The sequence below is a fragment of the Cnephaeus nilssonii genome, assembly GCF_951640355.1.
Source record: "Cnephaeus nilssonii genome assembly, chromosome: 12".
Lineage (NCBI taxonomy): Eukaryota > Metazoa > Chordata > Mammalia > Chiroptera > Vespertilionidae > Cnephaeus > Cnephaeus nilssonii.
Genome location: NC_137083.1, coordinates 19,881,888 through 19,909,448, shown reverse-complemented (window position 1 = coordinate 19,909,448; position 27,561 = coordinate 19,881,888).

Here is a 27,561-nt window from a genome sequence, read left to right as displayed (position 1 = left end):
ACGCCTGGATATGCAAATTAACCGCCATCTTGGTTGGGTTAATTTGCATACCCGCTCCTGATTGACTGGTGAGTGTGGCTTGTGGGCATAATGGAGGTATGGTCAATTTGCATGTTTCTCTTTTATTAGTGTAGATATTCATATTATATATAAAATCTCCTAGAATCCCTTGCTTGTTATTCTGAATCCCTGCCACCTTAAAACACAGCAACCATTCATTTAACAAAGATTATAGTTTCCTCAAAATTTAGAAATGTTATGTCAGTGATACAGAATTATGTGCAGTGGATACCATTCCAATGTTTCTGTAAGATAATATTAATTTAGCTTCTAAAACTTTAAATATGCTTAAAATATTTACAAACTGAACAAGAAACAAAGCAATCAATAATATAACAAAAAATAATTTATAATGTGCTCAATATTTATTCAGGCAAATGGCTCCTATTATTTAAGAGCCAAGCAGAACAAATGTATTAAAGAAAATTAAAAGTACTTTAGAGTTAAAGAATAATGGTTTGGCCATCTGGTATAATTTCTTCAGATAATATACTAATTTTAATTCAAGTCCAAAACATTATAGTGCATCTGATAAACTATATAAATGAAAACTATTGTCATTTAGATGGTAGGAATATTCTTAATCATGTCAAGTAAAGCATTTAGAGATATCAGATTGGGAGCTATGGCCTTATTACCTACTTAATCCATTTGTGGATTTTGCTAAATTAATTAGTTCAATCATATCCTTCAGCTGGGAAGCATTTGGGGTTAATTTTACTTTCTGAAAACCCTTTTCCTTTCCCTTGTTTTAAATGGTTGCTTTTCAATGTTAGTGGATATACTTTCTTTTGGAGAAAGGATATAATCAGTTGTGTGTTTATGTGTGTGTGTGTGTTAGAGAGAGAGAGAGAGAGAGAGAGAGAGAGAGAGAGAGAGAGAGAGAGAGAGAGAGAGAGAGAGAACACTCTGTCAAAAAGAAGGGAAGGGAAGGGAAGGGAAGGGAAGGGAAGGGAAGGGAAGGGAAGGGAAGGGAGCCCCTAGTTTTAGCAGTTTTCCAGTATCTATGATGTACACAATTTACTCTTGGGAGCTAGTACTAGCTAGCTCTAGCACACTGTTGGATCTAAGTCATTGTTGTTTTCATATTATGGAAATATCAACATAATAAATTGAACTTAAGAGTCTAAGAACTTTATAAATGAAAGATTTCCTGATTTTTATAATCAGAATTATAACAGATCATGCCTTTTATTTTCAGAGCACTTTTTAATACTTGAAATTATCAATTTTATTTATTGATGAATGTCTGCCAGCCCACAATAAACTGAGGAACACCAAGAAAAGAAAGTTCACATCTGTCTGTTAGACATTCTGTCCTCATAACTACAAAAAAATTCTAGTACATAATGGGCCCTCTATAAACACTCTTAAATAAATGTCAACCTTTTTAAGTTAAATGTTACATATTTGGTTCCAAATTAAATTAATAAAGTTCAATTTACAAGCCATTAAGTTTTTATTTAACCCCTGCCCTTCTGGCAAACATTAGTTTGTTCTCTGTTTCTATGAGTCTGTTTTAGTTTTGTTTGTTTGTCTGTTTTATAGAATTTACATATAAGTAAAATCGTACTATTTGTCAAAATATTTGTCTTTTTCTGTTTGACTTATTTCACTTAGCATATACCCTCTTCTGTGTCCATGCATATTGTTGCAAATGGCAAGATTTAATTCCTTTTTATTACTGAGTAATATTCCATTTTGTGTGTGTGTTTGTGTGTGTGTGTTATCCTTTCATGTATTGATAGATGCATAGATTGCTTCCATATCTCCGCTTTTGTAAATAATACTACAATGAACATAGGCTGCATATATCTTCAAATTATCATTTTTATTTTCTTCAGATAAATACCCAAAAGTGGAATTGCTGGATTTTATGGTAGTTCTGTGTTTAATTTTTGAGTAATATTTATATTGTTTTCCATATTGGCTGTACCAATTTACAATCCATCAACAGTACATATGGGTTTCTTTTTCTCCACATCCTTCCCAATATTTTTTTGTTGTTGACTTTTGATACTAGGCAGTAAGACAGGTATGAGGTGGTATCTGGTTGTTGTTTTGATTTGCATTTCCGGAATGATTAGTGATGTTGAGCATTTTTTCATGTGTTACTGGCCATCTGCATATCTTCTTTGGAGAAATATCTATTAAGGGCCTCTGCTCATTTTTAAATTCAGATTGAGTTTTTATTTTATGTTGCGTTGTATGAGTTTCTTACATGTTTTGAATATCAGATATATCATTTGTGCATATCAGATATATCATTTGTGAGTATCTTCTCCAATTTAGTAGGTTGTTATTAAACATTTTATTTTATTTAAAAATATTGGTAATATAAATATGTGTGAATATATAACCTGTTATTAAGCTCCAGTCTCCTTTGTTATTAATATCCCATCACCTCTTTTATGTATCTCCTTTGTAAAGATTAACTTTATATTGAGTAAAAAACATTTTTATGAACAACAAATGCAAATTTGTATACATATTCTGATAATTACCTAAATAATATTTTGACAATAAACTCATGCAGAAATCCAGCTGGATCATCTGACTTTGAAATATGGAAATATAGGAGAGAAAAATGATTGAAAATTGTTTTATTACCACCTCAACATAAAATTAATTGGGGCTTATTTAAAAACCCCTGAGCATTTTAATTATAATACCAAATGGTAATATTTATTCATTTTTATCATTAATGTAAAATATTTTCTTAGTATTTACCATGCATTATTAACTGTTTAATATGCAGATTCCACAGTATAAAACCCAACATGATAATCTTAGAGTAAAAATATTTTAATGGGAGAGAATACAAACTAATAGCAATAGTGATTTGTACCCTGAGGAAAATAAATAGGACATTTGGGAAACCCCATATATTTTAAATTGGATGAGCAGGGAAATTTTTCTAAAAGAGTGATATTTCAAAAGATACCCAAAAACTATTAACGGGAAGGCAGGTGGAGCAGCAGGAATGAAGGCCTTCAGGTTGAAGTGAATTTGATTGTCCCGGGAGTAATATGAACCCTACTGTACCTGTAGTGTTGTGAGTAAGGGGAAAGAATTCTGGGGATTTGAAATTGGAGATTGGCTAGGTGATTTCACTTAGGCTCCTGTGGGAGCTTCCATTTTATTGCAGAAGTGATGGTGGAACTTTGGAGACTTGTAGAAGGAAGAGTAATGAGATCTACACTAAAACTTTTAAAGCTTCTCTATGATGTGAAGACTAGATTCTAGTAATACTTGTAGAACCTGCTATATCAGTTAGGAAGCTCTTGCAGGGGAAGTAAGATAGAACTGTTGTCAGAAATTATCTCAAAAGTAGAGTTGCCAGGACTTGGTAATGAATTATAATGGGACGTTAAGGAAAGAAGACAAGTAAGTGTTCTAAATTTTGGCTTGGGAAATTAGAAGAATTATAATGCTATTTACTGAATTGGGAAGACTGGGGATAGACTGGGTTATGTAAAGTAGATATTTATTATATGAATCTGAAGCTCAAGGAAGAACTCAGGACTAAAGACATATTGTACAGAGTCAAGCAGATATGGATGGTATTGATGTCCTTGAGGCTAGATGAGACTATTAGTGAATGAATATAGCTAGAGAGGAGAAGAAACCTAAGAATCAAGCACAGGACTATTCCATCTTTTAGTGACCCTAAATAGTAGGAAGATCTAGCTAAAGACAGAAATAGACTTGGAAAGGGCCATGATGGAACTTTCTGGATGTTGGTAATGTATACGTTGATTTAGGTTTCAGTTACATAAACCATCCTTAAAAAATCTTCAAATGCACAAATTATTTTGTATGCAATTTTTACCCCTTAAACTAATATATATATATGTATGTATGTATATATAAATACTAAACTCTAGTTAATAATACATGTATCAAAATATTATGCAAATTTATTTCCATCTTACTTTGAAATAAATCGTGACATAAAACATACTTTATAGATGTAAGAAGAATGTGTAGATTTTTCATGCTAATTAAGCAAATATATTAAAATGTTCCTAGTACAATATAGGTGGTGTGCATGAGTACTCACTAGTACCAATCTATTAACATTATGCTGAAAATTTACATAACAAAATGCTAAAATAAAGATATATACCCCAGGAGACAATTAAACATGAACATCAACTAGGAAAACAAATGGTAACCAGTGGCCTTAAAGAGTCATAATAAAAATAAGTAAGGGAATAAAGATTATAATTTTATCACAGAACTGGAATTTATTATTTAAAGGGATCTAGCATATTTGAAAGAAAACCAGACATTCCTGAATTAAAACTGAAATAAAGAACTCAGTAAAATGGATTCAGCAGTAGATTTGACTCATCTGAAGGGGAAATTGGTGAACTACAGGATATATCAAAAGAAAATTCTCTGTGAATTAAGCTTAGAAATAAACAGTACAAAAAACACAAAAAACATTCAAGAAAAATAGTAAGAAAATCTAACATATGTATAATTGGCCTCAAACAAAGAGAAATGACCAGAATTTCAGAAAAAAAAAAAAAAAGCCAGGAGATCAGAATAAAGAGATGGCATATTCTGGGACTTATTGACTTTGAGGCTAATGTGGAGGACCATGACTTTAGAAACAAGTGGCAGCTCTATTCTTCAAAATACCAGATAGGACCTATCCTATCAGCAGTGACCAGGTTGGACTTAGACCATAAGGTAGGACAGTCATTCCCGTTCGCACTATTATTACTTTCATTAGCACCTAAGTTCTTGTCCATAATAACCTTTCAATATATGTTCACTCATTTGAGTTGTATATTTCATAGGAAGACAACTAGATGAAATAAAGTTTAGATAAATAGTCAATTTTTCCTTGTAAGTGGAAAAAAGTCCAACAAAATACTTAATTCATTTAATGATTCAATGCTTTTGTATCATTTTACAAAATTTTAAAATTATTTTTACAAAACTAAGAATGTTATCTATACTGTGAGAGACAATTCAACTTCATTTATAATCATTTGTTGAATCTTTTACATAGCTTTATCCTAGTGGTCTCTTGGCTGACATTTCAAAGACTTTCTTGACATCTGGTCTTACCAGCACCAAATTCCTACTACTTCCAATCCATGTTTACAATTGTCTATGCTCTTTTCTCCAGCAGTTTCCACCCCGCCCCCAGGCAGTATTTGCTGCTTTGAAGACCTTCCCACTTAATTTCCTCTTAGCTACATATGTCTACTTTATGCCTTCAGATTCTTTCCCCATCCTAGCATTCCTATATCAAATTTTGCCTATCCCAATAAGTTCCCTAATTCCTCCATTCTCTCCTTCTTTTCACATAATACAATTCAAATCTATATTTACTTCCATACTTCCCTCTAGAAACTATACATTATTATTAAACATTTTATGACTTTCCTCTTATTAAAAAATTACTACTTATAAAGTGGTTGCCTTTCTTAATCATGAGCTCCTAAGGCCTCATCTTAATTTTGTATTTCTCATAGCACCAGAGTGATTCTAAATTGCATTGCAGCTTAAAATTTAGCTAAACTTACTTGGCTTAACTGGGTTGCATTTCTAACAGTCCAAAATTTTTACATATTTTGAAATTCCGAGGAAGCTAAAATGCCTGGTTATCTGCATCTTCCATTAAACATCTCTATTCGATTTTTTCCACATTTCTTCACTTGACAATGTTCAAAATTGGCCAGGAGCCTGATTACTAAAAGATCTTCTTTACCAACATAGAGCTGTATCTGAATGATTGCACTGGATTTGAGTGTGCTCATTTCAGTCTAATGAGGTCCACAGAGGTGACCGTATGACTCATGACATGAAGTCATTTTTTCCAATTAGCATTCTGACAAATGCATTAGAAGGAGAACCCTTTCAATAGATTTCCACAGCTGCTGAAGGGATCAGGTGTCAGAAGATTTTCAGCTTTGTTCTGTGCTGGTCAAATAACTTATTTTTACCCGGACTCTGCCTCTTGATGCAGCTGGTGGCGATCGTATGTCATCTGAGTCTGAGCCCAGCTTACAGATAGTCCTTGTTACAATACTACAGCTGAAGAAGTTTTAAGAGGGAACTGCTACAATTTTTGATTGAGTCATCCATCTTTTTTTTTTAAACGAGCTTATTACCATATAGTAAAATACAGATTTTTCTTTTTCAGAACTACCCCATTCATGAGGTTTAACACTTGGTATAAGACATTTATTTGCAAGCATAATAAAAAGGACTAGAGACACTTCCATTATCCTAAAACACCTAATTTCACTTTGGCCTTTCTCCACCTTCGTATTAAAGTCAGAACATATGTTCTCATTTGGTTAAAAAAAAGGGGGGGGGAGGATTTTGAAATCACTAGCCCCTCTCAAAACAATCAAATGGCACCGATTTATAGGAATTCTCCTCTGAGTGAGGCCAGGGGTGCTGTAAGGGTGGGAAGGAGAATACCGCTGAGGGGATGGTCTCAATTCTTCAATGTTTAAATGCTCACGAATATATATTAGTGCCTTGGAGCAGCCTGGGTTACATACTTTTAAAAAAGAAACATAATTTCTTAATGTACGTTTTTCAAATGATTAAGGAATTCACGACGATCTGTGGCATTTAGGATATCATCCCTCAAGGCATTCAAAAATTTTTAAAAAATAATTGTGGTAAATTCACTGACTTAAAAGATAAGAATAAATGAAGAAGATGGGTAACTAACCAACTTGTAGAGAGACATGATAGCCATACACAAGAAGATTATTTCCTTGCATGTAACTCACTTAAAAAATGGCTTCCAGGGCTCTTCCACATTAAACTTAATCCCACCACTGGTCATATACTGTAGGCATGTGTTGTTTTTAAGGCATTTCATTTTTTTATTTTTTTATTTTGCACTGAAATGATTTTTAAGAATCTTTGATGCATTATAGTAGCAAGAAAGAGTTGCCTGCACCATGTTCCCTTAGGATTTGCAGCAGTGCTATAGATATGTCTTGTTCTAGTTATTTAATCACTACAGTACCTATGTGTGGGAAAGGAAAGTTACACTAATCTATGTACTCTTTATATAATTTGTTCTCCAGAATGGGATTTAAATTTTCTATAAAGATGTTAAAATACTCCTATATACCATCCTCTTGCCTCCCCCAAAATAAAATCTATTTTTAAAAGTCTCTTTAACAATAATTTAAGGATTATTATTTGGCTTTCTTTTACAGAAGAAAACTAGTGATTCCACTGAGAACAGAAAAGAGGAAATAGAATATATAGGAAGCAAAAGGAGTTTTCTTTTTTCTTTTTAAATTTTTAAAAATTTCTTTATTGATTACGGTGTTACATATGTGTCCTTATTCCCCCATTACCCCCTCTAACCCCCACTTCATGCCCTCACCCCCCTGTTGTCTGTGTCCATTGGTTAGGCTTATATGCATGCATACAAGTCCTTTGGTTGATCTCTCCCCTTCACCCCCACCCTCCCCTACCTTCCCTCTGAGGTTTAATGGTCTGATCTATGCTAAGTGAAATAAGCCAGGCAGAGAAAGATAAGTATCACATGATCTTACTCATTTATCGAATATAATGAACAACAAACTGATGAACAAAAAATAGATCCAGAGACAGAGAAACATCAATCAAAAGGAGTTTTCTTTAAAAATAGGGTATAATTTGAACTCATATACAAATAACTGACTCATTCACACTGTTCAAAACAAGTTGGAAAATTTATCAAAAAGAAATGTAAAAATAATGGAAGATTGTTCACTATGGTCCTTATTTTATGGGAAAACTGTATAAATATCTTTCAATATTAAAGATAATGAACTATAAATTTGGACATCTTTGGCATAATATATAGTTTCTTTCGAGCTATTCTATTTCAGACATATATGCATGCATCTCTTTTTTATGTGCTACTCTTCTACAATGCTAGATGTAAAGCAAATGTCTACACCTATGAAAAATATAGTGGTCCAAAATCATACCAACTGTCATATGTTTTTAAATTTTTTTTCAATTAAGAACTCAATTTGGCCTGTAAAAACTAAAAGATATTTTTAATTTTGACCTGAAGTGAGGTCTCTCATTACCCAGGGGTGAGAATGAAATTAATTCTGCTTCTGCTTAATCACTGGACCCATGCTGTCCAGAACCAGAGTCCCCAGGCAATGCTTAGCTCCTCTTCCATCCAGCAACCACATTGAACTTCTGTGAAAGAGCCAAATCTAGGAAAATTATTTTACCCACGCCTTGAGCCATAGTTAAACAACTTGCTTTCACTATTGAGGAAAACTGTTTGCTCACCATCTTCTCCTCAATGCCTTCACTCAAGAGTTTCCTATATTCTTAGCCAAACATACTTCCCTCACTCTGAAGAAATATTATTTATTTTTTTCTTTTTCTAAGACTGAGGAAGTACAGGGGTGATCCCATTTTGTCTCTATTTTTTTAATGGCTATAAATTAGTTGGTATTCACAGTTGTACGCATAGCAAATATATCTATATATATAAAAGCCTAAGCGACCATGACGACCAGTCGCTATGATGTGCACTGACCACTGGGGGCAGATGCTCAATGCAGGATCTGCCCCCTGGTGGTCAGTGTGCTCCCACAGCCAACCTCCCAGGGCCGGCCAACCTCCTGTGGTCCCTCCCCCTGACCAGCTGGCCTCGATTGGCCCCAATCACTGGCCAGGCCGAGGGACCCCACCTGTGCACAATTTTGTGCACTGGGCCTCTAGTAATCCTATAAAGAAACTGAATTCAAATTACTTTACCTATAATCAAAATACCAAACTGCCTAGTTTTGTGTTGCAAGAATATTACTCTGCCAGTGGTCTTCCTGAAATTGAATTAACAAAGTTTGAGAAAGAAAGTTCACAAGTGCTCCCTAGCTATTCCACCTTCTTTAGTTGAGTTGTCTTTAGGTATGACTTAAACTTAATTTTAAATCAACATGTGCCTTAGGCGGTCAAGATGGTATTTAATAGGAATAAATATAAAGTACGGACTCTTAATGAGCAATAATTGCCCCCAGAAAAACCATGTTAGGGCTTTCTAAATTCAAGGCACTTTAAATCAGATATGACATAAATGGTTGTTATAACAACACTAAGGGTGGGAGGGTTAGAAAGATCATAGTAACCCACCTAAATTATAGGACATCAGAAAATCATGTTATGATTTAACAATGGTATTAACTGCAATGGAACAACTAGAAAAATGAAGCTGGTGTTATAGTTGATATCATAGTGCACATCTACAATACCCTGTATATAATTTTTAAAATCTTTATTGTTGAAAGTATTACATATGCCCCCCCTTTTTTTTTCTTTTTGACAACACATTTAGAAATGAACATAGGCAAAATAGAGAAAATGTGGTGAATAACGAAGTGACACATATAGATCATTTTGAAAGTCATTTTCTATGAGGAGCGTTTGAAAGAACTGGGAGAAGTCTGATGAAGAAAATATTTAGAGAAGACAGAAAAGTTGTTTTTAAATTCCTAAAGGTATGCCATCTGAAAAGAGATTGTTCTTTAGAGCTCTGAGTGAAAAAAGAAGAGTCATTGCATAAAAGTTTCAGGCAGTTTATTGTTCAGTAAAGAAAACACATATACTCATGATCAGGAATGTTCAAGGTAGGGACCAGCTGGTTCAGAACCTAGTATCACCAGTCTCCTCTCCCTGAAGGCGGTCCACCAAGGTTGAGAAGTGGCTTGAGAAGTTAGTTTACTGGCGATGAAAACCTGGGAGGGGTGGTTAACCTAGATCGATCCGTGGTCGGCAAACTGCGGCTCGCGAGCCACATGCGGCTCTTTGGCCCCTTGAGTGTGGCTCTTCCACAAAATACCACGGCCTGGGCGAGTCTATTTTGAAGAAGTGGCATTAGAAGAAGTTTAAGTTTAAAAAATTTGGCTCTCAAAAGAAATTTCAATCGTTGTACTGTTGATATTTGGCTCTGTTAACTAATAAGTTTGCTGACCACTGACGTAAATGAATTTTCAGATGATCTAGACTTGCCAATTTATCTTCCAAGTTATTTCTCAATGAGAACAACACCTGTTTCAAAGTGAGCAAGGCAAAATAGTAAAATGTAAACTTGTAAACTTGCAGGGCTAATTTTTCAAACTGATGTGGAAGTCCAAGATAAAACAAGGAGAGAAAAATACTATGGAGTAAATTTTTTTTATGACCCAGTTTAACTAAAAGATATAAATGGAACATTGCAATGTTATAAAATAGATAATAAGAATTTATTTTCAATTACAGAAAATATGCACACAAAGAATAACAACTTTCCCTGAGTAGAGCATAGTAACTTTTGTATCTCTTCTGATAGGCACTTTGACATTAAAATCAAATCTGGCTCGAGAAACCTGAAGCAATAAAAGTGCTTTCAATAGTGACAAAGCATTTAACTCATATTTGTGCAGAAAAAAAAATGATACTTTCATTAGATATATGAAATAGCAAAAAAAAATTAATAGTGTAGTTGATTAGAGCAGCAAACATCTATGTTCTGGATGGCACGAAATGAATGCAAGGGAAGGCTAGGAGCTTTCCTTTTGCTCAGCATGCGGTGTAGACACTTCCTTCTTATCACCTCAGTCCTGTCCACAGCATTACATTAGACTGGGCACTAAGACTAGAATTATTGAGTGGTTTTGTGTTTGGGATTCTGACTGTTTCACTAAATGCTTTTTAATGAATATCTTAATGCACTTTTTAATCTATAATTTCTTTATTTCTCTTTTTCCCCCACCTGGAGATTAATATTTAAATAAGAATCAGTATATTTTTTTAACTGCCAGGTTTTATTTTTAATACCCTTGGTTAACTATTAATCCTTTAAAAATAATTATTCTTGGATTCCTATTAAAGAAAGATTCTTATCTTCAACATTCCTATGAAAAGGATGACTTATTGAAGGAAGTACTGGAATTTACTAGTACATTAAAGCAGGTATGAATTTGCAAATGGGTTTTACTCATGTCAGGAATACAATGCAAATGCAAATATTCCCCTGTGTAAAATAATAGCAAATGAAAGGAAATGAACATAAACTACTGATTCAACTGATTGCAATCAATGCTAGTAAGGATGTAGAAATAAATGGTTTAGAAATTTTCAAGAAGGTTAAACGATACCAATCCACTGTCTTCAGTTATTTAATATGTCTTCAATAGATTCACCTGCTGATGGACCTATATTTATAGTCTGTAATTAATGTCCTGTTTAAAATACATATTTTATTACCTCTCTACTTTTGAAAAAATGTTAGTAGAAAAGTAATTTTTTAAACTTCTCATTTTCATTTTATTTTTGTGTCTTCTGCTTTATTTCTACAGCCCTCCTTTCACTTATTAAAAATTGAAGTCGGCTTCTAAGCATTAGTAGAATAATATACTTTGACCAAATGTAGTTAATAGACTATTGTGTTCTTTAAAAAAAATAACCTCCTACCTACACATTTTTTACAATTACAGTATCAATAAGGAAAGGTAATATAATTTGGTTTATATAATTATTATTGATTTGCTTTCACTTTTCAAATATACTTTTGAAGTAGGGCAGTACTCTGGTGCTTCTACTTCATCAGGTTTAAGTCAGTTTTGCAAAGTGATTTTGATCTTAGTCAGGACTGTTCAAATAAAGTGGATTGATAATCAATAAAAGAAAATCCTATAAGAATTATTTTGATCTATATATTGGTTTAAGTATTTGTCCTAATAGCACATTCTCAAAGAGCATATCTGAGGTCCATGTTTCACTTTTTAAAACTGTACATTAGGAAAGTAAGATAGAGTCTGTTATAGATTTATGAGGTGCATAACTTTATATCCAGTTATACTGTTTGTGTCTTCAGAATTCCTTACTTAATCATGTTAGATGAATTCTTAATGATGTACATAATCAAGGTATTAACACCACACACACTAAAAGGTAATGAAAAAGGGTTTAGCTTATCTAGTGAACATTGGCAAATGGGTTTTGGCTAATGTGATAAAATAAAACCAGAAGAATTCTTAAACAATGGGATATAACAGAAAAGAATAGGAAAATAATATTCTTTCCACCATTTTAAAATTTGATTTCACTTGTCTAATACATTTAAGAAATCGATGATATAGTATTTTTTATAAACTTTCCTCTTTCTGGATCCATTCATTCAAATATTATAGCATTGTTGTTTGTTGTTGTTTTAATATGACATGGTTAACTTTTCTTACATGTTCACAATGACATTATGCTACTCCTTGGACTATAGTAACAAGTTTACCTTGCTTTGAAAAATATAGATGGTGAGATAAATTGCTGAAGTATTTCTGTAAGTACTTTCCCCTTTGTACTCTGTCCCTCAAAATGCAATTTGTCCATCTGTGGAGTCCTATACAAGGGCATCTAGCACTGGGACCTACATGAGCTGAAATCTATGTCCACTCACCAAGCCGTGTAGCTTCTCATGGGGCTGCACTGACTTGAAGGACAGTAAACTTTTTCTCAATTGAGAAGCATTGTCCCATTGCCAAGTGCTGTATCCAGAGGAAAAATAAATCCACCAGATAATGTGTGGTTTCTACTGCATCCTCCCAGAGAGGATGCCTCTTTCTGAATTGCACAAATATGACATAAGGGTTATGGTTATCAGAGACTATTCTAATGACTCAGCAGTCTGCATTGCCAAAAGGAAAGAAAAGACATCCAGGGAGAAGTAGACAGTGGAATAGTTTGATTTGGGATTAAATAATAATCTTTGAAATTCAAGAAAGATAGTATAGCTTTGAGAGGAGGCGCTTTTATTATAAGAGCCTAGTTTTTTGTTTGTTTTTGAGTTTCAAAAGGCTAAGATCTGAAAAATAGAGGAAAAAAGATTAAAAATATAGTAGATTAAAAACTGAACTAACCAGAAAAAAAGGTAAATGTTTCCATGTTGAGGAGAAAAATATTTAGATAACGGTAGGAGCTTGATAAAGTACATCTAATTTATTCTCCATTCCAGGTTCTAGTTTCAAACAGGTCAGAAAATAAAATCCTCAGCTATTTGGTAGTCCCAAAAAGAATGAACTGTACCTCAACTCCAAGGGCAAGTCTAGGGATATGACAAGCCCTGCAGAGTTTTGATGACACCCCGATTCAGGACAGCAGCTATGGACTTGACATGGTGATAGTGCTCCTTGTCATGGGTGGCCTGAAATAGTTCTGCTTCCTTGCAGCTACCCCCAAAGCTTTACAGAATGTTCAAACATTTTCTGTGGCTCTGGGAGAAGAATCCTTAGGGAACAGAGAGAAAGCTGTTGGACATGAGGAAGTGTGATAGACTGAGAAAGAGGTCACTACTGACCTCTGAGGACCTAATGACTAGTGAATAGACAGTCAATGCAAGTAGCTTGGGCTTCTGGTCGGGATCAATCTCAGGTACAAAAACAACTCAGCAGATTCCTCCCTGTGCTAGTGTTTAGAATCTATTTTATCAAAAAAAAAAAAATTTAAGTGGATATGGAGGAACTCATTCAACTATGAAAATTCTAAATAAATTACAAGGTTTTCTTCTACTTGAGCTTGTGATAGTCTTAAATTTACTTATTATGGATTTACATAAAGACAGTAGTATTTTTTATGCCAAAATTTGTGGCTTAATATAAAGTCTACAAAAGAATGTAAAAATCATTGCAGAAGAAAAATCTAGTGTTACTCCTAAATTATTTTAAAATAGCCATTACAATATGACTGCATTTTACAAGATTCCATTTTCCTACAGTATTTTGGGGGACTCAGTTATTGATATAGTTTATTCATTCATAATTGCAACTTGAGGAACCTTATCTACACTAATAAAAGAGAAACATGCAAATTGACTGTACCCACAAACCATGCCCACCAGCCAATCAGGAGCGAGTATGCAAATTAACCCAACCAAGATGGCGGCGGCCACAGAGCTGGAATGAGCAGGAGGCTTGGGTTGCCCCTGGCGATGGAGGAAGCCAAGCTTCCTGCCCTCCCTGGCTGGCCCTGGCCTCTGCTCAAGGCTACAAAGTTTCAATTATAGAAGATAAATAAATCCCAGATACTTGCTTCCAGCCGCCTGGCCTTCTGCTCAAGGAGGCACTGAAAAAAAAGAAAAAAGGAGGGGCTGGGAGCTTGGGTCATCAGGGAGTGATCAGGCCAGGATGGGACAGCAGTTGTGGGTGATCAGGCTGGTGGGGGGATGGGGCCATTGGGGGTAAGCAGACCATCAGGGGGGCCAGTTAGGGGTGAGCAGGCCATCAGTGGGGGTCAGTTGGAGGTGATCAGGACAGTGGGGGGGCAGTTGGGGGTGAGCAGGCTGGCGGGGGGGAACTTGGGGGCGAGCAGGCCAGCAGCGGGGGGCAGTTGGGGGCGAGCAAGCCGGCAGGCAGAGTGGTTAGGGGCAATCAGGCAGGCAGGCAGGCAGGTGAGCGGCTGGAGCCAGCAGTCCCGGGTTGTGAGAGGGATGTCCAACTGCTGGTTTAGCCTGATCCCTGTAAACCAGCAGTAGGACATTCTTCGAGGGGTCCCAGATTGGAGAGGGTGCAGGCCAGGTGAGGAACCCCACCCCCCATGCACGAATTTCATGCACCGGGCCACTAGTCAATTATATCTTCCCAACTAAGGTGAGAAAAATGAACTGAGACAGATGAAGTGACTTGCTCAATTTGTGGCTAAGCCAATAGATCAAGACCTAGTAATGCCCTTTCCAGTTTTCTCTGATTCTCCCAGAAGTGACGAAAGCCCATCTTAAAATTCTAGCTAATATCCCTTCTTTTAAGCAACAAGCAAGCAAAAACATTAATAAAAATAAAGCTTTTGATGAGAACCAGATCAATTTCTTGGGTTTATTAATATCAAAGAAACACAAAGGGATTAAAAATATATATTAGCTTGGATATGTATATAATTATATGGATATTTATCTATATATTATAGATATGTGAATAGCAAATACATTGTGCAGATTCAAATATTTTTATCTGTTGAGCATTGAGTAATAATTCTTCAAGGCTAAGTATTGATTTAAAAAGAATAAATGATTCTCATCTTCAGTAAATCACACTGTCATAGCAAATAGATCTAGATAAAGAAACCAAATTCTCTTAGTGTTTCAATGTGTAAAATGAATCATGGCCTTAGGAATCATCACTTCATATTTTAGAAAATATAATTTTTACTTCTTGAATGTATTTGGATAGTAAAATCATGTAATTATAAAGTGTGAATGTGTATGTGAAGACATCAGTGAGAACACAGAATCTCTCAGAAATTTCACCAAGAGTGAGATTGCAGATAAAATACAAGGAATTTTTATGCTGGTGTGAAAAAGCTGACTAAAATATTTACGTGTTAATATCCCATTGCAAAGATCACTGTTAGCTCATTGGCCTTAAATTATTCACTAGGTTCAATGGTTATTATTTTTGGCTGCTGCAGTCAGACCTTATAAATACATTTCTAAGGTCACACACTCTACTTTTCATCTAAATCTTTCTCCTCCTTTTCTCTTTTAAAGCTGAACATTAAATGAAATTACCTGACATTCAACCTTAGTGAGTCAAACACTTTTTAGACCACAAATGAAACTACAATGATATTATTCTTTATATTATTCAAAGCGTGATTCAGAAGTCAGGAAATAGGGGATTTTAGTATCAACTTTAATAAATATTATTTTTCAATGGCAATCACAACAGTACCTTTTTTGTTTGAGAACAAAAATTATCATATTGAAATGTAAGTTTCAAATAGATTTTTTAGATTACTCAGTGTTCACAATCTTCAACAGAAAGTTTATCGTTCTTATTAACAGATATATTAAGGAATTCAGTCCATTAAAAACACACACAAATGATTCTAATCTTCAATAACTCACACTGTCCTACATGTAAAATGAAACATGGCCTTAGGAATCAGATATATGAAGGAATTCAGTTCATGTTTCTTATACTATGGTAAATAGTCGTCTGAAATGTGGGCATCTCACATCACTGTACAACTAGAAGGACCCTTTTTCCTTTGCACCATTTAAATTTTACTTTGCTTTGAATTCAAACCAGGAAAAGATCAATGTTCTCATTGTAGGGTGCAGGGACCTACCAAGCATTGTCTGATTCAGATTAAAGAGTCAGCGTAGAATTCGGAAACATGTGTCCCTTTGACTTAAAAACAAGTTTAGGAATCCACAAGATGAAACTAAACTCTTGACCTGGAGTTAATCTTGGAAAATCAGTTTCCGTTTATGTTTCAGTCAGATTTCCCATGACATCACATCACCTCACATCACCAACCACAAGGGAATTTGGCCAGTACCCAATGAACTGTACCTCAGCCTAGAAAAGTGCAATACACTGTTAGAGTCTTGTTGATTTGGACATTCTCTCTGAGTCGAATGCTGTGTCATTTTCCCCTGCTTCTCTATGTATCTAAATATTTCTGTCTGATTGTAATAAACTTTCTTCCACGTTCAACCATCAATTTTTACCTAACCTTTAATTCATTAGACACATAAATATGACTGCCAGCTAGGTAGTAGACATAATATTAACTATGCTTCTAAAATCCTTTGCAGGCCCTAAAACTTCTAGAAATGTTTGTTCTCCAGTTCAGTCCTGTTTCTCTTTTGAAGGCAAAGTTCTGCTCCACTGCCTGCAGCCAGACCTCATGTTGACTTCCTCCTCTCCTCTTATTCTCAACTCCCCATGGCCACCTTCTCAAACTGCTTTCTTGGTCCATGAGACTCATTACCATTCTCTTCTTTGGTTCTCTAAGGAGCAGTAAGACTCTGGCTGCCCAATAGATAGGCTTCTTTTTAAGTCACGACTTTAAAAGAATGAACACTTGGTGGATGAGAAAATCAAATCCTAAAGGAGACTTTATTAATGTGCTTTGGGAAGTGGGGGAACACCAGCATCTCCACGGGTGACAGTGGTGGAGTGTCGAGAAGGCAAAGTACTATTTTAATGTGTTACTTCATTGAAGAGCCATACAGGGAGAGACAAGACTAAATAGAATCTGGAAATCTAAACACAGGATGACAAAAGAGGGAGAATATGGGAATAAATTTTAAAAATAATTATGGAGTACCTATTGGAGATATAGAATGAAATAACCAGGGGACATAACTTGGGTGTCAGAAAATGCTTGCTGAATCCTTGATCTTAAAACTAAAATTCTATGTCAACATACAGTCATTTTTAAAAGCATTGCAGTGGATGAATTGATGTCTATGTATAGATTTTCACCAGTTCATACATACCTTGGATAAAATATCCCTTAATTATATCTAACTACATTTACGCTGATTGGTGATTTCCAAATAGCCACATAATTATTAATTATCCCCTAAGATATCATGAAACTGGAAAGCAGACACCTTAGAATACACACAAATATCCTAGTTCCTAGAGTTATATATTTATATAACCAATAAATTAAGCAGCCAGCATGGTTCACCTTCAATATTTGCAATCCCTAATTTCACTGTTGAGTACTCTGTTACCATAGGGACTGAGCAAACTCTGGTACCAAACCACCTGAGTTATTCTTGTTTTAGCACCTAAATACTGTATGCTCCTAGGCAAGTTACTTGACCTTTCTTCATTTCCGTTACCTCAACTGGGAAGGGGTGTAAACTATTACTTTGATCTTTGGGTTGTTATGAGGATTAATAAATGACTTGTTTAAAAATATTCCTGTATATAACATTCGATCTTTTTTTGTTTAACTGATCACAAATATCTATTTACAAGTCTATCTCTACAAATTCCAAATTTTCTACAGGAATTTTGGTCTAATCCCAGATACTTCTTACATTTGTGTAGACTTTAGACAGGTTATTTATCCTCTTTCCTTTGGCTTACTCATTTATGTAACAGGGATAATAAACAGTATTTCACCTATAGGATTGTGAGAATCAGATGAACTAACATCTAAAACACTTAAAGAGTATCTCATATATAAGCATTCAATCAATGTTAGGTATTTTATTATTGTTACTATATGTCAAGTGTCTATCAGAGGACAGGGTCCATAGTTCATGGTTTATACATGTAAATTACTTTCTCCATCTTCTCCCAAGTGTACTAATTATTTTTGGTCAATGTATATGAATCTAGACTTCTATGCTTTTTTTTAAAGTAACAATCTTTGACTTCTTATACCCACATTAACTTTCTCTTTTCAGTCAAAATTTCCTTATAAAAGCAAGATATAGTGGAAAACTTAACCAGAGTAAACAAAACATCTCAACATATTCATTTCACATGAGTTCTACATAGTCAGTTTTCTGTTCATGTAATTTCTAACATTTGTCTATACTAATAATATGAATAACAATAATAATGTCAAAAATATATGATTCTGTGTAACACATTCATGGAGGATAAATGTATATACTTAATTTTAGATTATAAACTTGGATCTTTATCTGAGAATTACATGTGGCTCTCACACATTGGACATTTTCTCCCTGATACAGACTAGAGAAGTATGGGACAAAAATGAACAAAGTGAAAATAATCATTTGGTACCAATCTAAGCTCATTAACCATATGTTTTTCTAACTGGGGTGGTTTTTTACAATTAGGTTATGTTATATTTTATGTAAACAACTTTGTGGATCTGCACATCTAGGACTCAGTTTTATAGGTCAATGAAAATATATCAGATGGCAATAGATCAATTCTAGGCAAGCTTCCTGCTGACAAATTTTACTATACCTCCAAGTTGTTCTTTGACATTTTATTTTCCTGCTTTTATATGTTTTTTTAAAAAATTCCATATGTATTTTTCAATGCCAGTAAATTAGTTTATCATCCTTTTCTGCCAAACTCTAGCTGAATTTCAGCAAGTCAGAGAGACATTGGGTAAGTATTGTATCTTTCATTTGGAAAGAGTCAGGAATACTGTAAACTCACATACATTCCTCAGCACATTCTCCATCACCTGCCTGAAATAACACCTTCTGAGGCTGCATGGCCATTCTCTCCATTAATCTTGCCAAATTTGGGTTCTTAGGAATACAGTCAAGTTCACGGTGAATGCTATTAAAAGAAAATTAATATCATCACAGACATAATGTCATACAAAATTACCCAGCTCCTAGTATATGTTAGTTCCTCAGTATGTGCAAAGAAAAAAAAGACAGCTTTTTTTTGAGAACTGAAAATAAAAATACTTAATCTCTGTTAAATTTCTACTGTAAAACTGATAACTTTATTCACTTGCAAAGAATAGGCCATCAAGCGCTTTGCATCTAAATATCCATTGGCTTACTTAATACAAAATATTGGAGAACAGAATTGAAAGACCACATTTATATTTTCCAGGTAATTTAAGCAATACTTTTTTCTTAAGACAGAATTTCTACTAAGCAAAAGCTTATTTTCTACTCACATTTGAAATGTCTGACTTTAGAATATAAATGGAAAACTACGATTTGGAAAATCCTGTGACTCAGCTCTAAGACACTTTGGCACACAGGAGCCATGGAGTGTCGTTTTGAATGTGTAAGTGGCATGATAAACCTCCCACTCTTCTAAGAATAGAGCTATCACTGGACCCTGTTATCTCACCACCCCAAGGTACAATATGATAATGATACCACTTAACATCAGTGCTGAAGAGGGGGGGGGGGAGGAAAAGCTGCAAGCATTTTAACTAGAAAGAATATCAAATTGAAATATTAATTTACTGATTAATATAACATTAGCTGACCTATTTTCTGCAGCTTGTTAAACAACAAAGACTTGTGAAGCTAAATAACTGCCTAAAAGATAAATGTTTTAAGAATTCCCAGGGAGATGTTTAGCTCTTTTTTTTTTAAACATCATTAAAGATATGCCTTGCATATATCAGGCAGTTTTATGCTTTCTGTGCTGAAACATCCTGTTTACATTTATTAATGCGGTCTAAAGAATTGGGATTTGCTTGAGTTCCCCTTCCCTCAAAACTAAGACCAATAGGGTCAGTTTTCTTACCCTTAGTGACTTTATAGAATTTACAAGGATGCAAATTCTTGCAAGAAAGTGAATCAGGTCACTCTCAGGAATTTATTTTCTTAAACTATTCATAAATTGAGGTAATATTGATTTTAAAAATAGAAAACAGCAAGTTGCTGCCACATGCTTATAGCCCAAGGGCCTCAGAAATTCAAGCTGATCTTCCTTCAAAGAAGTGTACTAAAATGGAAGAGAAATGGCTTTTCTGCTGAGAGAAAGAGGGGAGTTCCTAGTACAACTTGGTTGCTAATACCACGCACTGATAAACTGTGCTTTTCATCGTAAAGCTAAAGATTTTTGAACAAAGTTCTGTCTCGAATTCCAAAAATGCTAGCAGTTTTATCAATCAAGAAATTATATAAAACTCACTTTGAGCCCTGGCTGGTGTTGCTCGGTTGGTTGAATGTTGTCCCATGCACTGAAAAGTCGCCAGTTCAATTCCCCATCAGGACACATGCTTAGGTTTTGAGTTCGATCCCTGGTTGGGCATGAGCAGGATGCAACTGATCACTGTTTCACTCTCACACCAATGTTTCTCTCTCTCTCTCTCCCCAATTAACTTTAAAAAACATTAAAAACTCACTTTGGTTTGGTGAATTCTGATGCATGATCTGAAGAAAACTGAATGGTTTTTTTAGGTTAATCCAATGGTGATCTATGGGAGATGTAAATGGTGATGATGGGGTATAGTTAATAAAGTATAGTTGCTAAAGGTTTGATAAGGAGATGAAGTAAGGTTTCCCATGTAATAGGTTGTCAAGACTAATGGAAAGTACAGGTCTAAGTGATCTTAACTCTTTAGAATATATTGTTGATTAATTACTCATTAATATAATTTAGAAGAGAATGTTGACTTTTGCTTAACATTTTTATTGAGCCTACATGCTTTAACATAAAAATTTATACGTGTTTGGCTTTTTAAAGCCCAAATATGACCTCCTGGGTTAATGAAGGCTATGAGTCCATCCCTACATTTTAGTAACTACATTAAGTCACAAAACCTACAGTTGTAATTTTCCTCTCTTTTTTCATTCGGTCTTTCCAAGTTTCAGTTCTGTAATGTATGTTTTGAAGCAAAACTTTTTTTCTCAACTTTGAGAACAGTTTGTTGCCTTTTAAGTAAACATTTCTTTTAATTTCAATGCCTTTGTTCTTTTAGCCCAGTTAATAGAATATCCCTGGAATCCCTCTGAGATGCCAGGTTTTGTGTCAACTGCTAAGCTTTTCTTCAAAAGGAACCTCCCTTTGTAAATTCATTTTATGTGTTTCTCTCTCTCTCTGTCTCTCTGTCTCTCTCTCTCTCTCTCTCTCTCTCTCTCTTTCTCTCACTGTCTCTCACATGCACACACATATTTTGAAAATTTATTAGAATAGGTACCTATTATGTACAGTATATGTTCACTTACACTACTGTTCGAAATGATACATGTTTAACAAATTTAATATTTGCTGATTTTCCAGGTGTAAGTACTCTCACCAAGGCTGATTTCCAGCTACTGAGGTGACCTCACTTAATGTGGGTTTGAGATGAGATGGACATAATTGGCTCATGTGAACTGGTAGAAGTTGGATGACTGTTCTTTTACCTAGGTCTCCTAAGGGTTTCCATGCAACTGGTAACCTTAAGAAATATGTTACTCCCTCCTGCCCCCCATCCACCAACCAGGAGTAGGCTTGTTTACTGCATAATAAAAAAAGGATAGATTCCCCAAGCTCAGGCACCCTGAGCTGTAACAAAAATCAAATGTGTGTATAGCCTTCTTCTGGGCTCTTTTATGTCACACATTTAGGACTTGGGGATGAGAGAAATAAATGCAGACATGCTGGTGTTCATGCTGACTTCTGTGCCATGAGTGATAAACTTTTTGTATCTTACCCAGAAGTCTCTTGTCTTCTGCCAGTATGCATGAAATAGTTACAGACTAACTTCGTATGTCATAAGTGGGGTAAAATCCAATTCCATACCTGATAGACATCCTATATGATGAAATGGATGGGAACACACATAGTGAAAATAGTCTCTTTATAATTTGGCAATAAATAGGAATTTATTTTCATTGATCACAACTAATAGAAATGTTTTAAATAATTTTATCAGTAAAAAAAAATATTAAGTTTCAAATTCTAATGCTAAATTTTTTCACTTTCAAGCATTCATTTCCTGAATTCCATTGGATTTTTTAAACACTTCTTTAAGCTGCTTTATATCAACATGATGTATTTTTATAAAATTTAGCATCTTCCAACACTGATACAGAAAGTATTCAATTGTATGTTTCAGTTTTAAGTCATACAACTGACCATCAAAACTTCAAGTCCTTATTCTGTTAATATATCTGGATATATTTCTACTATGTTGAGGGTTCCCACCTATAATCTCCAGAGTCATATTTGTAACACTAATAATTTGCTGGCAGTATTAAGCTATTGTAGGTAATGTTATAATAAATTCTGGATTAAATTTCCTTAACAAGCAAATATATATGCAAGATAGCGAGGACGGTGAGATTAAGTTGATGCCAGAGAGAGGGACCTTGCTTCCACGCTATCCCCAGGCTTTGAGGCACACCTAAGTACAACATTTCTTCCTTGGCTTCCCCTCTTTTTCCTTTCCTTCAGATCTTCTTTCTCAACACATTATGTGACAGGTTTGAGGTTTGAGATTTGGTTATTACTAAATGTTTTTAATCACTACATACCCGAGTGTAAAATAAGATATCTTTGTTAAATTTTCAATCAATAGTACAATTTGAAAAATAGTTTCTTAAAGACATTAATAAGCTACTGTTTCTTTATTAGAATGTTATATAGATTATTAGAATACCAAGATCTTGATAAAACAGTGGAAAATAGATACCTAATAAGCAATAAAAACTGTTCACATATTAAATTCTAAATACTACTCAATTCAAACTAACAAAAACTGTTGTTAATCAAGTAATGTTAGTTCATGATACTGTGAAAAACCTTCATTTATCTCATATTACCAGATGTAAATAAAACTAATTATATTAAAATAATATAATTTAAAATAGTTATAGATATTAGAATCATTTCTGGTTTCCTTCATATGACTATTATCATGATCAAACCTAACAATGCCATTTTAAGTGACATTATACCAAATAAGAAATATGAGATGAACAAAAATAAAGTGTGAATTTAAAGATAAATGTCGTTCTATTTTTAACTCCTTGATGAGTTCACAGTAAGTAACTTCTTCATTCTGTTTCTTGTTTGACAACATCCTTCTCACCCACACTCAAAACCTACTTGAGTTTCATCCTACTGCTATGAAAACATCTTGTGGTATTCTAATAGGGCCATGCCCTGTACCCATTAGAGATAGTATATAGAGAAATGATGCCAAAAATGTGCCATATAAAACTGTAATATTTATTTCAGTTGCTCATAATGCATATGAAAAATGCTAGCTCTTAGTGTCCTTTTTATCAGGGTCTTTGTCCTAATATTCACTCTTAAGGCTAATTCACTCTCTTTTTTTAACTCTGTCCAGCTCTATTTGAATCACACTCCCTCATGCCTTAATGGCAGTTAGCCTACTGATATCAAATACCCTTACAATCCATACACAAGATGGGATCTGCCATGGACAGAATTTTTGTACCTGGATTTTAGGAATAAACTATATGCCAGAAATGAATTTTGAAGAGATTATTCAAAAGGGGAAATAAAGATTTATGAATTACTTCTAGCATTTAAACATCAGTGTAGGTATTTAAACATGTCAATTTTAAGATACTTCTCATACTACATTGGAAGACTACCGGGTAATTTATGGCAAAGTGTAGCCCTAAGAGAAAATCATCACTAACTGAAAGTATCTACATTGTACCTTTTTACTTGCCTTTTTATCTTCTGGACAAAAACAACATTTATTCCTCTTTTAAACCTAGAGTTATTGTTTTATCTGTGTAGTCTTGCCTAAAATTCCACATACATGTTTTAAATTTAATATAACTTTTATAATGTATGAAGGAGAAATCCTATATTTTCATTAGCATCCTGCTAATTAAGGTTCTCATCTCCATATGTGTTTTACGTTGCCTTTCTGGAAGAATATCTGAAGATGTACGTCCACACTCATTTCAGCAGCTAAACAGCTCTGTTCTCTTTGTTATTTAATTTAAAAATAGCCTTTCAGTTTCAAAAGTGGAAAGACTTTTAACATTCAATTTTTTTTTTAAAAGAGCACTTTTTATGAGTACTCTACTTGAGACTATCTGCCTCTATAGCAAATTTATTTTACCTTTTCTAAACCAGTACATCAAAGACAAACATTAGGAACTAGAGACTCAAGTCTACTTACTTCATATGGGTTAGCGAAGTTCAGGGTTTATCACCTACGTTTTGATCTAAAAATAAAATAGAATCCACACAGCTCAATGGGTTTTTCACATATAAAGACTGAAACTGAAGGGGAGAACAAGAGATGTGACATTTTTTTCTGGTAATTTCTTTATAAAACCGAAATGGGAGAAAAAAATTTATCCAACATAAGATATTTCAAGCAATAATACATGAAAAAGATCTTAAGAGAACCAGGGAATATGCAGACAAACCTTCCTGGCTATCAATAGTCATTTTTTATTGAGCTTTGTATGAAAATAAAATAGAATTAATGCACCTGCTTATCAACAGAAAAGAGAGCATTTGTAAAAAGAACAATGAGCAAAAATCAAGATTTTTTCAGAACTTCTTTCTCTTATGCAAGCTGGGATGCCACCTTCACCCTGCTTTTTGTTGTTATTGTTCCTCCTCCTCCCCCTCTACTTGTTCTCTTCCTCACTTCCTCCCCCTTTCTTCTCTTCTTCTTTAATGCCTATAGCTTTTTATAAATATAATTTAGATGTACAATAATAAAGTACTACTATTTTAAGTTCTGCTCACCACTTGCCTATTTTGCCTCTATCAACATAACAATTTTGTTTCATAAGTTTCCTGCTAGAACGTTAAAGGAGAGCCTAAGATTCTAAAAATATTTGAGAAACATTTTAAAATCATCTTAAGAACCAATTTTAGGACATATGACAAAAAACAGTTGTGTGTCTATTTTAACTGTTCTGGATATTATAAATGGGTACACACACAAAAAAATCCTCATTCAAAAGACAAACTGTTGAACTCCTGGAACAATGCTTTATTGAGGTGATCTTTTATGTTCTTTGTTGATATTGTGAATCACATTAGTTCTTTAATGTTAAATCAAATTTGCATTCCTGGCAAAAAACTCACTTGGCCATGATACATAATCCATTTTCTATAATGTTGAATTTGACTTGTTAAAATTTTGTGTAGAGTTATGCCATCTATGTTCAGAAAGTTATTAGCCTGTGGTTTTCTTTTCTTGTAATGTCTCTGTCAAGTTTTGATATCAGGATAATGCTAGCCTCATAGAATAAGGTAGTAAATAATTCTTTCTAGTTTTCTAGAAGATTTTGTACAAATTTAGTGTCATTTCTTTTTTAAATGTTTAGTAGAACTTGTCAATTTAGCCATCTGGGCCTAGAGTTGTCTTTGTGGAAATGTTTTTAAGCATAAATATAAACTCTGTAATAGTTTGGTTGATTTTTACCATTTCTTTTCTGCATTCTATTTCATTAATATTTGCCCTAATAATTACTTTCTTTGCTCTCTTTACTTTGGGTTTGATTTGTTCTTTTTTTAGTTTTTAGAGATGGAAGCTGGGGTTATAAATTGGAGATCTTCCTTTTTTTTCAAATATTTTTTTCAAATATTAAGTGCTTTAAATTTTCCTTGAAGTGTTGCTTTTTGATATGTTATGACTTCATTTTCATTTATTTAAAAATGCTTTCTAATTTTACTTTTTATTTTTCTCTTTAACTTAGAGGCTATTTAGAAGTGTATTTAGTTTCCAATATTTGGGACTTTCCATTATTTATATGTTCTCATTTTCATTTATAATTTAATTTTATTGTGACTGAAAAACCTACTTTGTATAATTTGATTGTTTTGACATATGAGACCATGGCTTAGAATAGAGTTTACCTTGGTAAGAATAGAGACCAGAGCTTAGAATAGATTATATCTTGATAAGATATTCTCACAGATTTTTTTTTGGTCTACTTCTATCATTTGTGAAAGAGATTCTCAAAATATAATTGTGAATTTGCTATTATAGTTAGATCAGTTTTTGTTTGATGTATTTTGAAGCACTTTTGTTAGATGCATTAGCACTTAGGGTTTTTTCCCCCTTTGATTAATATTCAAATTAATCCTTTATCAATATGAAATGACCCTTTGATCCTGGCAATAATGTCTCTGAAATTGACTTTCTCAGACACTATTATTGTCACCTTAGTGTTAGCTTGGTATTTATATTTCCACCATTATATTAGTGTTAGCTTGGTATTTATATTTCCACCATTTTGTTTTTACTAGTAGCCTCTTTGTGTTTTATATGCATATTTTTTCTTTTTATGCAGGGCATAGTTGGGCACTGCTTTTTCATTCAATGTGAAAATTTAGACCATTTAGATTTAATGTGATTTTTGACATTGTTAGCGTTGTCTGTTATTTTGCTCTTTGTTTTCTATTTGTTTCATCTGTTATTTGTTTTGTTTTGTTTTCCTCTTTTTCTGAGTTGTTTGGATTTCTTCTTTTTTTCTCCTACTCTTGTTTATTGGCTATAGTTCATTTTTTTATAGTTATTTTAGGATTATAGTAAATAACTTTAACTTATTATAGGCAAACCATTTAAACTCCTGAAGTCTTATTCTTCTAATAAATTCAATGAAGGCATGGGTTTTCCTCTTTTATGTCTTATGCAATAGTTGGCAAAATTACAATATTATAGATGAAGGTCCTTTTATACATTAAAAAATGTTTTACATATATATGATATGATTCTCAATCTTAGCCAGGTCATTGTTTTGTTAAGGTTTATTGCTGTTTTTTAATTCTACTTTACTATATGTTCCACTTTTCCCAAGTGAGCCATTTCTGCATGCAAAGTTATAAAGTAAGGTACTTAATATTTATAGGTTTTGAAAACCTTACCTAACTAAGGAAAATTTAAAAGTTAATAGAAAAGTTGACTTTTAAAAAAAAATTTAGAACAAAGTGGAAAAATTATAATATCCTTATGGTAATTTATAAAAATAAGTTCCTGACATTACATGTTACTATAATAACTACATAATATGTTCAGATATTAGGCATATAATATATCCACATGTTGGAATATTTAAGTTCATTATGCCCATGATACCAAATAATGTGTATATATGGTAGAAAGACTCTGTGTTTTACAGTGGTCAAGATATTGATGCTCCAAGGGACTTAAGTTCTAGAAGTATAATGACACAACCACAAGAGCACATGCTTATTCGAAATCTAGTCCCACTTGAATTAGGAATACTTCACAGTTAACTACAGCCAGACTAGATAGCTGTGTAAATACCAGAAGCAAAGCTGCAGGTACAGCACTCCTTTAGACTGTCTATCAGAAATGGTA